The sequence below is a fragment of the Mustela erminea genome, chromosome 10, assembly GCF_009829155.1.
Source record: "Mustela erminea isolate mMusErm1 chromosome 10, mMusErm1.Pri, whole genome shotgun sequence".
Classification (NCBI taxonomy): domain Eukaryota; kingdom Metazoa; phylum Chordata; class Mammalia; order Carnivora; family Mustelidae; genus Mustela; species Mustela erminea.
In genome coordinates this window covers 82,144,903-82,160,247 of record NC_045623.1, presented here as the reverse complement: position 1 = coordinate 82,160,247, position 15,345 = coordinate 82,144,903, and the positions used below count along the sequence as shown (strand labels likewise).

Below are 15,345 nucleotides of genomic sequence, written 5' to 3'. Positions count from 1 at the left end.
GCACAATACCTACCTTAGGAGGTTGAGCTAAGGATTCAGTAAGACAACCCATGCAAAAGGTTCAGCAGAGGGGCACCTGGGCAACTCAGTGGGTTAAGCCTCTGCCTTTGGCTCAGGTCATGATCTCAGGGTCCTGGGATGGAGCCCAGCATCGGGCTCTCTGCTTAGCGGGGAGCCTGCTTCCCCCTCTCTCTCTGCCTGCCTCTCTGCCTACTTGTGATCTCTGTCAAATAAATAAATAAAATCTTTAAAAAAAAAAAAAAAAGAGGTTCAGCATAGTGTCTGCCTCTATACTGCAGCATTCAGTAGCATGCGCTGTCATTAGCTTAAACACCTAGCTCTGTATTTCTCCTGCCCAGAAGAGAAAGGGGTTGTTACTTAATAGGCACTGACTAGGGGGAGGGGATGGGTAGAGGCAGAAGAAAGAGGGTATCCAGAGGCAAGGCTTAAGAGACCCTGAACCTGCCACTGGGCTGCTGGCCAGGGGAAGTGGCGGTAGGGGCCCGAGCCGAGCTCCTGAGGAGGGGAGAGGTGCCGGGCAGCAGTTGGAGTGCAGAGGCCCACAGCAGCTCGTGCTCTTGCTCTGGGCAGTCATCAACCCAGGGCACAGTAAGGGACTGTCCAGGGGTCTGGAATTAAGACCTAGTGTCTCTAGTCCAGGATGTGCATTTGTCAAAATGACTGAACTAGATAATTAAAGGATCTGTGAAACTGTGTATATATACCTCAATTTTTTAAACAAAGCAAGCTGTGACTCTTAACCGAGGGATCAAAGTTAGTATCACTAATAACAGAACTGACATCGTATTACTCCTGATACAACGTCAACTTACGGTTGTTATTTTGCCCCAAATGTATAGCCTGAATGTGATCATGAGATGAACCCAAACTGAGGGACATTCAACGAAAACAGGCCGATAGGCTTCAAAAACACAATGACCGGGGAACCTGGGTGGCTCAGTGGGTTGAGCCTCTGCCTTCAGCTCAGGTCATGATCCCGGGGTCCTGGAACAGAGAGCCCCTTGTTGAGAGCTCCTTGTCGGGCTCCCTGCTCGGGGCGGGGGGGGGGGGGGGGAGTTTGCTTATCCCTCTACCCCTCCCCCCGCTCGTGCTCATAGACACACACACTCTCTCTCTCTCAAATAAATAAAATCCTTTTTTTTTTTCCTTTTTTTTTTTTTGGTGGGCAGCAAAGCAAGGTTTATTAGGTATAGCAAAGTGATAGTACAAAGCTTCCAGGAAGGGAGGGGACCCGAGGGAGTTGCCCTCTAATAAATAAAATCTTAAAAATAAATAAATAAATAAAACAAAACACTGACTGTGGAGCCAGTCTAGCTTAACGGAGCCTAAAGACATAAGACAAGTAAATGCAGTGAGTGATCCTGGGGGGTGGGGGGCAGGCGTAAAGGATATGGCTGGGCAACTGACAAAATCTAAATACGGACTGTGTGGATGTTAAGTTTCCTGAATTTGAAAAGTGCACTGTGGTTACATGGGAGAACGTCCTTCTTGGGTGAGAGTCGCTGAAGAGTTTGGGGGTGAAGGTCACGAGGCCTGCAACTGACTCTGAGGTCAGAGACAGGAGAAAGAGCGAGCTGCTGAAGCTGCTGAAGCTCCCAAAGCCCTGCAGGAATGTGCTGTCCGGATTCATAGATTCAAAGGGACTCCTTGTGCGGGCACAGTCCACAGTGGCAGGACAGGGGATCTCATCCTTGTTGGGCAGAGGCGGGCTGGCAGGAGCCAGAGCTGCAGAGCTGCGTCTCAAATGCCCCCCACATTCAGCCCCTGCAAACATGGTGCTAAAAGGGAAGAAAGAGGCCTTTGCGCCATCTCCAGGTCTGCCACCTGGTGGCATCTTTCTGCAGCACATCTTCAAAGGGTTCCTCCCTGCCTCAGGTGCAAGGCAAGCGGGACGCTGCTCTAGGTGGCCCATCAGGAAGGATGCAGGAAAGACTCCATAGAAGACCCACCTCAGCTACCTTTGTAACGGGGGCCTTGAGTAACAGACTCAAGCACCTTGCACTTTCTCCTCTGCTCTGGGACCTGGGCCTGCAGTGTTTCTATCCATCTCCGCCGAGGGGGTCCTCTGATACCCTTCTGGTCTTCACGAGGAAACCCCAACTCCTTGGTAAGCCTGGCCAGAGCCTGGCCAGAGGCTACCTGTCCAGCCTCACTGCCTTGGGAGGCCCCCTAAATCCAGCCACACCTAATGACTCACAATTCCCTGAGTGTGCTGTGTACACCCTTGCCCTGCCCTCCTCTCCCGGCTTGGCTCATCCTTCTCCCTCGGTCCTCACTGCAGCAAGTCCTTTCCTCCTCCAGCTGCCAGCGCATCTGAGCATACCTCTGTTCCCTCCCACCGTCCCGTAACCACTGATTTATCTGACTCCCCCCACCACTGAGGGAGCAACTCCCATTCATTGCTGCTTCCCTGCACACTGTCCAGGGCCTGGCACACTGCTGAATGAGAAAACGGAGTGAAGATCTGTTTGTTATGCACCCAGAATGCATAAGAAGCCACAATGGGGCAGGGGACAGAGACCACCCAGCTGGAGGCTAGGGCCAGAGTGGGGCCCAGCAGTACAGACGGTTGGTCCACCCGCTCATGGCAGGAGACAGAATCCAGGATCAGATCACAGCTATACAGAACTGGGCTGCAAGGGTGCCGGGAACCATTTGTCCAGGCAAAGTCCTATGTCAGAAATGCTTGGATGCCTGGGGCAGGGAGGGTGCCAGGCTGGCTGCTGGCCAGGTGGTGTGCTTAGCCGGTGTCTGTTGCCAGAGAGCGGCCCCCACTGAGGAGTGAATTCATTCATAGCATGCCTGAGGCTTGGGCCCAACCTCTCACTGGCAAAGGGACACACTAGCCCCCTTTCGGCTGAAGCCAGCAAAAAGATCTGCTCTCCCGCAGTGAGATGTGGGCGCACGTGAATGACGGCGTGGGCTGCCCCTAACACAGTGATCGGTCCTCTGGGTCACTCTAGGCTCGTAGTGCGAAAGTCCTTCTACGGATCAGAAAGATTCCTAGCACTCTTGCTACCCCCAGAGAAGAGAACCTGGGGCTCAAGTCTGCATTTTATCTGACTACACCTGGAAAGAAACACCAAGGCTTGAGGTGAGCAGTGTGAAATCTGAGCAGATGACCCAACTAAGACATGTGGCTGTGCTTGGTAGACAGACCCCTCCACACTTGAAGTCTGACAATTCCCTCGAAACTTCCCCAGGCTCCTTCCTGGATGGTGAATTTCAGACTCAGAGCCCACGTGGGAGGCCCATAGCCTCAATGAACTCTCACAACAACTAACTTTTGCACACAGCTCTGTAGTTTACAAAGCACCTTCCAATACATGACTGTAACTGACTCATGCTCCCGCCCCGCACCACTACCACCAAACCCAGCACTGTCTAGAAAAAGAAATGGAGACTCAGAGATCCCGAGACCTGCCTAAAGTTACCAGACTGCTTGCTCAAAGAGGAGAGATGTGGACACAGGTTTTCCAGCTCTGAATCCCATATTCTTTCTTCCTCCACTGGTCCTTTCCCACCTGATGATGGCTGCGGGCCTAGGAGTGGCAAGCACAGAGAGGACAGTGCCCTCTGGGCTTCCTTATTAGCAATTGTTCTCCTGGAATTGGGGAGCTGCCAGCCAGAAAGCTGCAGGCAAGCAGGGAGAGAGGGGCTGAGCTTGTCCCTGGAGAAGGAGGTGTTTTGGGCCCCCAAGCAGGTCTCTCTGGAGAGAGGGGCCAAGCTGAGGGTTACTGAGATATCCTTCTACCAGCCAACAAGTATGTGTCCCCCATCCCTCCACGACCCAACCACTCTGGGAGCCACTCCTACCGCATCCCAAAACTCACATGTAGATGTTTCTACCAATGCTCCCAACTTCCAACCTGCTCTCCAACCACAAAGTCAACTCAGGGAAACAAGAGGAATTCTTTGTGTTTCAAATTGTAGACCAGTGACCCAAATGCTAGTTGGGAGAGCAAGATGGATTTTGAGGTCAGGTAGATCTGGATTCAAATTCCAGCTTCTGTCACTCACTTGCTTTGTTTTCCTGAACTAATCACCTACCCCTCTGTGAGAGGGGAGCCTAGAGACCCTGGCCAGTTTACCAGGCCCACAGGAGGCTGCCTGAGGCCTGATCTCTTCGCCTCCTGCTAGGTGGAGGGAAGCGGGGGGGGGGGGGGGGGGGGCCCTGTTTGTCAGCTTTTCCTTTGAGCTTTAATGACAGCCACCCCCGAAGTAGGCACGAACCCTCTCCCTGGGAGCCTGAAGGCTATAAGGAACCTCTCCAGGAACCCACTGGAAGCCATTTGCTTCTGAGCTCAGGATGGAGCTGGGGGGATGGGAGGCGGATTAGTAATCCCTTGGCTTCAGCCAGGACTCCCTGATGACAAAGATTCATGCATGTGCTGTCATCTTCACTGTTCCAAAACAGTGTGATGATTTTGCTCATTTTTAAAATGCAGGCTATGTATAGCTCCAATTTGTCAAGAATCCGTAACATCACATCATTCCCTAAACGTCGTGCTTTAATGCCTCGGGGGTACCCAGTGAACTGGCTGCTTCTAAGGCAAGCCCGGCTCCCGCTCAGCTCCCTCTAGTGGCCCAGGGTGAACCCACCCCCCTGCTCTCCAGCATGTGGGAGAGTACCTGCAGCGGCCAGAGAGGAAGTGACTCAGCCCAGTGGGAAGTGGGAGGGGCGGCCAGAGCGAGGGCCCTGTGCCCAGCCTGCTCCCCCTCAGCACATCCGCACCAGACCCATCCTCTGTGGCCACCTTTCCCCGGTAGGACTCCAGTGTGGCCAGCACAGGCAAGGGCCCAAAGACCCCCTGCTCACAGCAGGCCTAGTGTCCGCAGTTCGGCTCCCATGTCCTTTAGGAGGCCAGAGTCACATACAAGGAGATTACGTAATCAGAGATGTCCCTCTTGGTCCCACTGCCTCAAGGAAGTCCCCACGCTCCTCTGTGGCCTCCATGGGGGCCGGGGGCAGACAGTCTGGAGGCAAAAGGCTCCTGGGCAGAAGGATATGTTCCCGAGTGACTCTGGGAGAAAGGGCTCCAAGTCTGTGTACACAGAGGTGGACCCGTGTGCCCCTTGGGCCCCTCGGGGAAAAAGACATAAGGAGGGGAGACCAGTCCCTGCAGACGGGGCAGAGGGCCTCACCGGCACCACTCTGAGAGCAGCTGTGCCAGTCCTGCCACCAGCTCGTCCCTCCCAAGGGCCTCCGGAAGCAGCTGATGTGACAACAAATAATCCGTCACTGTGTGTGGGTGTCAGAGGAGGAAGGGACAGACTTAGCTCTTTCTGGGGCTGTGCTGCTCTGGTATCTCCCATCCAGAGGAGCCAGGCCTGGGAGACGTTCCTGGGGGCCCCTGGCTCTGTGGGGGGCGCCTTCTGCCTTGGGCAGTGAGGCCAGACCAGGTCACTGACAGCCCTCCCCTCTCCTGCCAGACTGCCCTGCTACTAAGGGGACCCATTTGCAGCTCAAGCCATCAGTGACTGCCTTGTGCGGTGACTCAGCCAGGGAACCAGGCCTGCCACAGAGTCCCACGTGGAGTTTGGGTTCTTGCCGCCCACAATGGCCCAGATCACGCAAGGAGAAAAGAGCAAGTGACTGAAGAAAGGCTGGCTGAGTCTGCGAGCCACCTTCGTGTCCGCGGTGCAAGCTGAATCCGCTTCTCAGCCCACCCCTGGCTCACCTAGAGGAGAGGGATGGCGCCTCCCCTGCACAGGGCTCCCTGAGGACTGTGTGGGGGAGGTGCCAGACAAATGTTCCGGTTCCTTCCTTCCACCCCAGATTTCCAGAGCAACAGACGGGGAAAGCCTGGGCCAGGCCCAGGTACAAGTGACTTTCAGTCTTTATACTGTTGTTGTTGTTGCTGCTTTTGGTGGGGGGGGCGGTGTGTGGGGCAGGAGAGGGCAGAATGTTAAGCAGGCTCCATGCCCAGCACAGAGCCAGCTCAGGGCTCCATCTCATGACCCTGAAATCACACCCTGAGCCAAACTCAAGAGCTGGATGTTCAACTGACTGAGCCACCTGGGTGCCCCTCTCTTTATACTGTTTTTAACAGAAAAAATCACTATGCCATCATCCTGTAAGAGAGGCAATTTGGACTGGGGTCAGCAAACTGCCTTAACTGCCTCCATCAAAAATTAAATCCAATTAAATTTCACAACTTTCACAATGAATAATACAGTTCATGAATGCTGCTGGCTGTGGCAGCTCAGAGGGGCAGGACGGCACAGGCTCCGGCAGGAGGGGCCATCGGAGTGCCCCTCAGTGAGCCATTCAGACGGCGGGCCTCCGTGAGATTCTCACCTGTTCTGAGCCACCGAGAGGCTAGCCAGGGCCAGTGCTGAGGTCCACGAGCTACCACTGACACTCCATGGTTCTCACAATGTGTTCTCACTCATTGTGTTCTCACACTGGTGAGAACATGCTCATTGCCTGTTTGTCTCTTGGGAGGGGGAGCTCCTATGAGCAAGGCCCACGCCTTGGCCACCTCAGAATCCCCTGCCCAGGCTTGGGAGGTGCGCAGAAAGTATGTGTTGAAACCACAGCCAACAAAGTAAAAAACAACAACAACAACAACAACAACAAAAAAGCACACCTCAGGCCCAGCCTTTCAGTTCTAGGGATTTATCCTACACATATACCCATGCAAGTTCACAAAGATAAATGTGCCCAATGAAGGTTCCTGTAGAACCATGTGTAGCTGCAAAAAAACACAAAAGATGAAACCACAAAAACCAAAATACGCATGCACACGGATATCCAGACAGGAAGCACTCTACATGTCCACCAAGAAAGGAATGGTTCACTACATTCCATTCCATTCTATGGAACCTATATGCAGCCTATAAGACTAGGTCCATACCTGCAGATAAAGATACCTATGGTATATTATGTTTAAAAAAAAAACCCAGACAACAAACCGGTACTATTTGTATATGATATGATCCCATCTGCGTAAAGAAAAAAAGATTATACACACACTTGAATATGCACAGGAAATTTCTAGAAGAAACACGAAGTGGGTACCTCCAAGCAGGACGAGGGGCCCAAGGAGGGGAGAGTTTTATTTTATATTCTTCCATACTGCTTAACTATGTTACCATACACTATTATAACAATACATTTTTTTAATCTAAAAATTTTTTAACCCATTAGAATTGTTAAGAGGAGTAACGGGCTCAAGGCAGGCCGGACCTCAGGGAAGGCACACTTGAGGGAGGACAGCATGGGCCATGGGTGGAAGTGGGAGTGTCCAGAATGCACCAGCCTGGGCGCCACTGCGAGGCCGCATCAGGAGGCTCGGGTGGAAGGGACAAAAGCACTCCTGGTACACTGAAGCTCCCTCAGGCAGCTTGCACACATGCACATAAGGAACTTCCTGCTTGCCAGCTAGTATCCATCCAGGCTGGGAGGACCACCAAAATGTTCAGACTGGAGACCTGGGAGCTGCCTCAGGACACCTCTTTTGGACCACTCCCAGACCCACTAGCAAAGAGCTGACCCGGACCTCACCGGAGCTGGCCCTGCATCCTGGCTGCAGGCCAGGCACTAGGCTGAACCTGTGACAGACAGTAGCAGCTCGCGCGTAATCCTCATTACTACCTTAGGAGCAAGGAGCAAAGTGTCCATTTTACAGAGGAGGAGATGAGGCTGAAGACAGGCAGTGACTCGCTCAAGGTCACTCACCTGGTGAGTGGCAGAACTGGGTTTTGAAGCCAGGTCTGATCTGAGCCTAGGCCTTTAACTTCTAGGTGATACGGCTGCAAGTTTCCTTACCTACTCCCCACAGGCCAGGAGAGGGAGGGACCTACCTGCAGGAAGGAGCAGTTCCAATGTTCTGGCAAAGAAGGGACTGCTTCAGCTTTGTCAAAGACCCTTCCTACAACGCCCTGATTCCAAGATTCCGTGTGGGCCGGACTCCCTAGGGCCAGAACTGGCCCCGGCTGAATGGCCTGGCGTGGGACCTAGAGTCACCCAAGTGTAGGCCGGAAGTCTGGCTCTGCTCCTACCAGCTGTGAAACAGTAGACCAGTTACTTAGCCCTTCTGGGCCTGGGGTTCTCCTCTATAAAACAGAGGCACCCCTCCTTCCTTAGATTCTGAGAAATATGTACTATGTACTGAGGAGTACTTAGCAAAGTGGTGGTAATCTCCCTTTTCTGGCTAGCTTCCTTCCTCTTCCTTCAGAAGGGACTGCGCTGGGAGAGCAGTCCGAAGAGAATGCATCCTGGAGAACTCCCGCCAAATGCAGCACCTCCAGGAACCCACGCCGACTGCAGAAAGGAGCAGAATCGTTGTTCTCTAGAGCTGGCAGAAGCCAGAAATGGGGTTCCAAAAGCTCCACGGAATTTGGGGCTAGCCAGTCCTAAGGTCTCCCAAGGAAGCAAGCTTCTCTCTAGAAGTACCTGTTGTCCCCTCATCAAACCTCAGACTAGCTCTGGCCCAAACCTAAAGACAAACGACAGGCACACCAGCCCTCTTCTCACCAATTCCCACTACAGTGTCTGTGCCCCTTTGTCTTCCTCCCGGATGCTTGGGTCACAGACTTTTTAAAGTTAAACATTTTCTGTCTCTTTTGCCAAGTAGGTGACAGTCTGTAAACATATTCAGAGGGGACAGCTTTGTTATGAATAACAAGAGCCCTTCTCAGTTTTCTCTGGGGCTTTCCAACAACTAGAGTTTCTTTTAAATCGTCAGGCCTGTGTATTACCGCGCTGTGTAAGCTCTGGGGAGCCTGAACTCACTCCCCATGTAGACCGCCATGAATCAGAAGAGGATGACCACCATGTGGCTGTAGTCTCTTCAGGGGGAGGAGTCCTCAGTGCCCCCGCAGGAAGGGGTACCTCAACTCCAAAGAATACCTTTGCTTGCTGGACCCAAATCAGGCTGCTCCAGTTTATGAAAAGGGAGCTTAGAAATTCTTTAAAAATAATAATAATAATAAAAGGTACTGTTTGAAGCAGCAAACTCTCTTCTAGAGTCCTGCAGATTCCGGCAGATCCCTAAGGTGTGCAAAATCATCTGATGGTCACTACAGCTCTGTCTGGAGAGCAAACGACAGAGAGAATCACCTAAGGTCATCAGCACAGAGCCTGCTGAATAAGTTAGACACACTCATCATGAAAACTGACCCAAGCACCCATGAGCCAGAATGGAAGCACTGCTAAGGCAGTAAGTAACCTGGAGCAGGCACGACCATCCCAGATCTTGATGACAGAGCCTGAGAGGATGTGCAACATGGCTGTGGGCCCTGGGTCACCTGCAAGTCCCCAGTCTCATCTGAGCAGGTGGAGGAGGAAGACGTGCTCTGATTTCAGGCCACTTTCTCTTCCACCTTCTTGACCCCACAAACCCAAGGACAAATCCTTGAAAATCTCCCCAGTACCAAAGGGCTTGTCTGAAACCCTGTCTCCTGCGCACACCGTCTCCAATCACAATCAGATTCTGGTCTAGCTCTGCACTCCTGTTGAGCTCAGGGGAACAAGGGCATGGGGCAACTCCTTCTCACCTCTCTGGGGGCTGAGTCCCAGTGGCCTCTGGCAGACCTCTCCTTCTAGAGAAGAGGGACAGAAGTCTGCTAATCCAGCCTAGGAAGTAAATCCAATCGCAAATTCTCTTTCTGGATAAGATCTCCAGGGAGTACTGGGAAAGCCATCTCTCCCCTGAGGGTGCTGTCCAGGACCCCATCAGCTCAAGCAGCATGGAGAAGAGCTGCTCTGCGGGGCCATCCAAAGGCTGGAGAAATCACAGGAGTTCTGCATACTCAGCCAGCTGAGTTTCTGAAACGCTGTACAAGGTCACCTCCCATGGGCAAATCTGGGCAGAGGAAAGGTGAAGGGAGGGAAGCTGCCTTTCTCCCAGGCGCTGACTCAGGAACAACCAGAAGGAAGCCTGGCCTGAAGCTGGAAAGGGTGCCACAGACTGTAACTGATCCTCGCTGGTGAGATGCTCTCAGGTCTTACTGAACGGAGCTGGTGGGTTTCACCAGTCACTGTCTGTCAAGCCTCCCTATCTCAGTGCTATCATTCACTCTGTCACCCAAACCAGGAACCTTCTCATCCCCTGCCACTGCTGCTCCTCCCTCAACCATCACTTCCAAACATTTCCAGAGTCTGACCAACTTCTCCCCAAAGACCACCCGCCCTCTCCAACCCAACCACCTCGGCCTGATCCAGGCCCTCACGAGCCCTTGCTCTGAGCCTTGGAGCAGACTCCTAGAGGACTCCAGACTCGCTCTCTCCCCAGTCCACTCTCCCCCTGCAGCTAGACGGCTCTGGCTGGGGAAGATGTGGGTCTAACGGTGCTTCCCCACTTAAAGCATCCCACTGCAAGAGAATAAGAAGTTCAAGCATCTTGGACTGGCGCTGACCTCTCCCAACACATCCCAGAGCCCTGTGCCAGAGCCTCTGTGGTTTCTAAAGTCGCACCCACACCAGCACGCATCCCAGCCCGTGCCACGCTGCTCCCTTGCCCGGGGTGCCCTGTGAGCCCTCGGAAAACTCTCCTCACCCTTTGGGAGCCAGTTAAGTTCTAAGGGCACTCCGACGTTCTCCCCAATCTCCTCCTTCTCCCCCAGTGGAACTGCTCCTTCCTCTTGGTTCCCACCACACGCCGCACAGACTGCTGTGAGACTTGCCAAACCATGCAAGTGTTAATTGGTTAGGAGCCTGCCTCATCCCTGCTGGACCGCAAGTTCCTCCAGGCCAGGGACTGCCTCTCTATCCGCCTTTCACCACATACGGGGGCTCACGCGTGTGCAACTGGGGCTCTGCATTTTGAGCCCCTCCACACATCAATGTGTGTGATGCTTCTTATGGAAACTAACTCAGATACCGGACCAGGGTCACTAAGAGGGACACACACAGAAGAAACTCTAGATACCTTTTTTCTCGTGAATACTTTAAAACATGGTATTTTTTTCCCCTCAGCACTCCTTCTATTTTAAAAAAACTGGTTCTTTCAAAGAGCTGAGCTGAATCATCTGCAGGGCTCCCATACAGACTGGGTAAACTCCCCACAGATTTTCTTTTCAGAAGAATACAATAAAATCCTGTGATCTTGTGATCCCTCAGGACACTTCTGACAGCGCCATGAGGCGCAGTTCAACTCTTTCTTGGAAGTTCTTTCCTTCGGTCTGTAATAACACTTATGAAGTGTTTCTCACTCCATGTGTGCTAAATGCTCAACCCACAACATCTTAATCCTCACAACAGCCCTCCTAGGGAGGGGCCTCGCTGTCCCCACTTTAAGGATGACAAAGCTGGGCATGGAGAGAAAAAGTTACCTCTAGTGACCAGCAGGGCTGGAACTGGAACTGGAACTGAGATCTGTCTTACTGCAGAGCCAAACAGGCTCTTTTTTTTTTTTTTTTTTTTAAAGATTTTATTTATTTAGGGGCGCCTGGGTGGCTCAGTGGGTTAAGCCTCCGTTTTCGGCTCAGGTCATGATCTCAGGGTCCTGGGATCGAGCCCCGCATCGGGCTCTCTGCTCAGCGGGAGCCTGCTTCCCCTTCTCTCTCTGCCTGCCTCTCTGCCTGCTTGTGATCTCTGTCTGTCAAATAAATAAAATCTTTGAAAAAAAGATTTTATTTATTTATTTGACAGAGAAAATTTATTTATTTGACACAGCGAAAGAGGGAACACAAGCAGCAGGAGAGGAAGAGGGAGAAGCCGGCTTCCCGCTCAGCAGAGAGCCTGATGCGGAACTCGATCCCAGGACCCCAGGATCATGACCTGAGCCGAAAGCAGATGCTTCACAACCAAGCCACCCAGGTGCCCCCTAAACAGGCTCTCAGTGACAACACTGTGCTGCCTTCCCAGGGCTAATGTAAAAGACACAGGGGAGCAAGGGCAGCACCCCCTACGACAGGCCTTCTGAGAGGGCAGCCTTACCTCCCCAGCTGCTCAAGTGACCTGCAACCCCAGGAAGAGAGGGGCATATGCACCAGGCACTTCTTTGCGGGGCGAAGCTCAGACCAAGGCAGGGAGCTTGACACCTGCCACCCTGTGCTTACAGTGCTTTCTCGGCCGAGAACCTCCATCCTGGCACCAACTCTCCCTAGTCAGGGGCCTGTAGTGGCCTCTTGAGAGGAATCTAGTCCTTTAGGCTCTCCCCTCCTCTGCTGGGAGGGGACTGCCTGACTCCAGGCAGATTATTCTAAAACACAGATCCAATCATGTCACTCCTCCTCTTGAAGACCTTTTCACTGCCCTTGGTATAAAGTCCTAACCTGTTAACGTGGCATTTCCTTGTCAACCTACACTGCCTTACCTTGCACCATGCTGACTTTCACACCACCACATGGCACAATCTGAGGTTTCTGGAATAAACTATGCATATACTCAGGGACGCCTGGCTAGCTCCATCAATGGAATGTGTGACCCTTGATCTAGGGGTTCTCAGTTCCAGCCCCATACGGGGTGTAGAGATTACTTAAATGAATAAATTAATTAAAACGTTCAATTTAGGGGTGCCTAGGTGGGTCCGTTGTTAAGTGTCTGCCTTCGGCTAAGGTCATGGTCCCAGGGTTGGGCTCCCTGCTGGGCCGGAAGCCTGCTTCTCCCTCTCCCGCTCCCTCTGTTTGTGTTCCCCCTCTTGCTGTCTCTCTGTCAAATAAATAAAATCTTAAAAAAAAAAAAAAGACAAAACACTTTTCTAAAGCACAAACTATGTATGTACTTATCTCTAGGGAGAACACCTTATCCTTTCATGCTCACTGGCTAAGCCTTCCCATCCTTCTAGACACAGCCCCACTGTCATCACTTCAGCCAAGGCTTCCCAGGACCCGCTCCCCCACCCAGGCTGGGCTCCCACAACCCTCTCTGCCTGCTGCTACTATCCTTTTTACACCTTATTTCAACTATTTGTTTACAGGTTAGCCTCCCTTAACCAGACCACCAGCTTCTTGAAATAAGTTATCAAGTATCATGTAACAGATACGGTTCTGTGTGTTTTACATGAGTTAACTTTTTTTTTTTTTTTTTAAGATTTTATTTTTAAGTGATCTCTACACCCAATGTAGGGCTCGAACTTACAACTCTTGAGATCAAGAGTCACAAGCTCAGGGCACCTGGATGGCTCAGTCGACTAAGCATCTGCTTTTGGCTCAGGCCATGACCTCAGGGTTCTGCGATCAAGCCCCCACAATGGGGCTCCTGGATCAATGGGGAGTCTGCTTCTCCATCTCCCTCTCCCTGGACTGGGGTGCACGCCGGTTCTCTCTCTCTCTCTCTCAAATAAATAAATACAATCTTAAACAAACAAACAAAAAAAGAGTTGAAAGCTCCACTGACTGAGCCGGCCAGGTGCCCCTACATGTGTTAACTTTTTTAATCTTTACAACAACTCTATGTTTTCACCCCTGTTTTAAAGATGAGGACAATGAGGCACAGAGAGTATTATACCACTCACCTACTGTCACACAGCTAGAAAGCTGCAGAGCCAGAATCTGAACTCAGGGAGTCTGACTCCAAAGCCCACTCTTCACCATTATACCAGAGGGTCCTTGCTTCTCCAGGCAAAGACACTGTTGTCATGTGGGGAATGAATGAATAAATGAGGGCTACCTCGGCAAACCACTGTCACAGCAGGCCCACAAGGAGTCCTGAAGCAGCTCACAAGCACTGTTTACAAACAAGGATTCTCTGGCCATGCAATTGCATATTCTGCTCTTCCTTATCTCATGCAAAGCTAAACCAAGAGGAAAATGTGCCCAGCCCAGGGTGACTACCTTCTTCCCCACTGCTCTCAAAACCAACCAAAGCCAACCGGTTTCTCCCGTGACTTAAAACAGAGCAAAGTCTATCCTGCCACCAAAGGCAGCTGTCATCTCTTCCTTCCGCCAACAAACGGGCATCAAACCTAGGGAGCGGGGGTTGGCAGAGAACGCAGCGTCGGAAATCCCAAAGCCCTTACCCACAGCCCGGAAGGTGTGGCCCAGTGGTGTGGGAATGGGCGGGCCTGACCTGGCACTGCAGGTGACACTGACCACAGCGGCGTGCTATCTCCCAGCAAAAGGCCGGCCAAACGCAGCCCTGGCAACCAGGTAGCTCTGACCCGCACTTGAACGCCTCCTGCGATGCCCACATTTCCTCAACTGCGACGGATGAGAACTCCTGGAGGAAGCCCTGGCTGGCCCGCCCTGGGGACTCCTTCTAACTTTCAAGTCCCTCTCGGGATCGGGGGGAAAGCATGGAGAGGCAGAGGGTGCCTCTTGGGGCTAGCTGAGTTCAAACGCCGGTGCCCTCACTACTGGCCGAATGACTCCGAGAAAGGCTGGCAGTGCCCACCTCCCGGAGCTCCCGCCGAACTGAGGCTCCCCGCTGCCGGCCGGTACCCCGCTCACAGCAGCCCCCGCCCCCGCCGCTCGGGAAGGGCAGACCCCAGCAGAGGAGGGGGCGTTCGCTGTTGCCATTTCTGTCGCACCCGGACGGCCTCGGGGTGTCACCCGGTTCCCACCGCCACGGCCGCTGAGGCCCGCCCCGCCAACCTGCACCGCCCCCGCCTGGCTCCCCGCTCCGGGACCCCCGCCCTCACCTTCCCCCGGTGCTCAGCGCTGCTCGCCCATAGTCCGTAGCCCGGAGCCGGGACTGCTCGGCGCTCCGTCCCGGGGGGCCGGGGCCGGGCCGGGAGCGTGGGAGCCGCTCACCGCCGCCTCCCAGCGCAGCCACCCGAGCCGCCACCGCCGCCGCCGCCTCCCTCCATGGCTGCGGCGCCGCCACCTGACAACGGAAGTGACGCACCGCCCCCTCCTCTCGGGCCAGAGCCGCAGACCCACCCCTCTCCCCGAACCCCGCCCCTCTCCTGTGTCTGCAGCCCCGCGGCCCCGGGATTGGGGCGCCATCTTGAGGATGGGCGGAAGCCTTCAGGCGGGAGGCTGAAATCCGATTGAGGATTGGCTCAGGATGGGGTCTGGGCCGAAACCTGTAACAGGATTGGAGGCTGCCTCACTATAGGGGCGGTACTTACCGCTTATCTACGTCTGCGGTGAGGCTGGGACGCGCACACCGCCCGCGTCCCGACTCGGCAGGACCTCGCGTGCCCTACACTCGCCCTGCCGGGTTGGGAGAAGTCTCCCGCAGTTGGAAGATCGGCCAGTTGCAGTGTATTTGTCAGAAAAATGGCTCTTCCTTGATCCCCATTTCTCGGTTTCTGTAGCTCTGTGCGCGGAGCGGCTGCAGTTGGACTCAATGAAATCACAGGAATTCCTGTCTCAGCCCTCACAGTTTATTTCATTCAGCGCCCCTCGCCTTTGAAACCCCGCTCCAACCTGAAGATCCCTGGAGCCTTGACCAGGGACGTTTACAGTGAAGAGGTCCTGTTAACAATT

At 53.4% G+C, this 15,345-nt stretch overlaps 1 protein-coding gene across 5 annotated transcripts in view; it reads right to left on the bottom strand.

Annotated features, from left to right (window-relative positions):
* Positions 1 to 15,345, bottom strand: part of STK40 (serine/threonine kinase 40) — a 40,791-nt gene extending 25,446 nt beyond the window's left edge. For 2 of the 5 annotated variants that reach the window (XM_032301887.1, XM_032301891.1), the window contains exon 1: positions 14,553 to 14,763. The gene's annotated coding sequence lies outside the window, so the exon portion shown is untranslated. Of the gene's footprint in view, positions 1 to 4,778; positions 4,785 to 14,552; positions 14,765 to 14,984 lie in introns of those variants that run through there. The other 3 variants (XM_032301889.1, XM_032301890.1, XM_032301888.1) reach the window with 3 other exon arrangements.